At 29.1% G+C, this 1,877-nt stretch overlaps 1 protein-coding gene across 1 annotated transcript in view; it reads left to right on the top strand.

The window, feature by feature from the left end:
• Positions 1-1,877, top strand: part of LOC117171948 (zeta-sarcoglycan) — a 652,034-nt gene that overhangs the window by 298,196 nt on the left and 351,961 nt on the right. The window lies entirely within an intron of this gene.

Raw genomic sequence — 1,877 nt, 5'->3', positions numbered from 1 at the left:
ATCAAATATTATTAAAAATAAACCAATGATATGGGCAAAATCTTTAAAGTATGGATGTGTAACATAATCTTTTTTTACTGTTTCTTTTTTTAATACTGTTCTCAGTTAAACCCGGCTTTTCATTATAGCCATTGACTAAGTCAAGTGACTGATGAGATAGAGATGTTCTAAATTAATTTAATACAATAATTGAAATTTTTGCGATGATGATGTAGATACAAAATTAGAAGCATGGTGTTGTTTGGAGTTCGCCTTTTACCGCTGTTATAACACAGTAGTCGTGAGCGTTTGAGGTGACCACAGTTGCCTCTGGATGCTTTCTTAGAGTTACCATCTGCCACTCCAGAGGGTTTTAGTAGCTTGCATCTTGTGATTGAGAAATTTTTTTGAAATGCGACAGGTGTTTGATATAACCACCTTCTGAGCTGCTACCAGTACTTTTCTGACTAATAAATATTCTTTAATCAATATTAAAACAAAGTTCTCATTAAGAAGTAAAATTTCTTTCTCCGATCAATCCAATTAGTCAACTTAAATATGAACATTAGTTCAATTTTTTCTTCGGTCTTACGAACAAGTTTGAAATAAAAAGACAAGGAAAACCGTATCAGTAATTTAATCAAAATATATCAATTCTTTTACACCTCGCGACGTTTCGACCTAATCTGTCGTTTATCCTCAGGCAATACCTGTTAAAAAATTATTATAAAGCGATTTAATTTTAAAGAAAAAAATTTAAATGAATTAAAAATTACATTACAAGAAAATAATTATCCATTACCTTTAATAGAAAGTATGATCAAAGAAATAATAAACGAAATTTACAATAGTTCTAGTAAACAAAATAAATGAATAATTACAAAAAAACTGATTTACATGTTTCGATACCATATGTACCAGATTTATCAGAGAGATTAAAAAGTGCTTTGAAAAAATTTAACATTAATGTATATTTTGGAAACAATCACAAATTGGAAAATTGTTTTATAAATAAGAAAGATTCTGAAAAAATTGAAAATTTTTTTAACGCAGCTTATTTAATAAAATGCAAAGGTTGCAAAAAAGCTTATATTGGCGAAACAGGTAGAAGGTTAAAAACAAGAATAGCTGAACATAAAAAAGATTGCAGGAATGGCAATTTGAACACAGGCTTGTCACAAAACTCGTGGAATTTTGATCACCTTTTTGATTTGGACTTTGATATTATAAAGATTTTAGCAAAAGAAAACAACACTTACAAACGTAGAATTTTAGAATCAATTTTCATTAATAAATATAAGAACGGTTCCAATAGTTTAAAAACAGAAATACTTAATGTAACTCAACATTACCATAATATAATAAATTCAACAGTAAATTTCTAAAATACCTTGGGGCGCTATTTTCGCTAAAGTGAAATTAGGCCCTCTATATTGAAAACTCTGTACTAAATATTTACCATAACCCAAGTTTAGTTTCCCGTCACCATTCCCTGCTTGTCCGTCGTGTGGCTATCGTTGGTTTGCTCAAATGTTTTCAAATGTAACCTTAATTATTGGGAGCCTCTTTTCTTTTTTCTTGAGGTTTTCCCAATTAAAAAATGACGTCTTTCGGAAATTATTTCAAGCCACCTAACTTTTATTCATCGAACTACATTTTTTTTATGTGCAAAAATCGTATATAAGTGAATTGAGTTTCGTTTTCATAATATAATTTTCTCTACGACAATGTTAATTTTTTAAATTAGCTAATTTTTATAATAATTTTGTATCAGGTATTGCCTGAGGATGACCAACAGATTAGGTTGAAACGTCGCGAGGTGTAGAAGAATTTTTATACTTTTATTAAATGATTAACTCGGATTTCCTTGCTTTTTTATTTCAAACTTGATCGTAAGA

This window comes from Belonocnema kinseyi, chromosome 4 (genome assembly GCF_010883055.1).
Source record: "Belonocnema kinseyi isolate 2016_QV_RU_SX_M_011 chromosome 4, B_treatae_v1, whole genome shotgun sequence".
Lineage (NCBI taxonomy): Eukaryota > Metazoa > Arthropoda > Insecta > Hymenoptera > Cynipidae > Belonocnema > Belonocnema kinseyi.
Note: the sequence above shows the minus strand (reverse complement) of the source record. Positions and strands in the feature narration are given on the sequence as shown.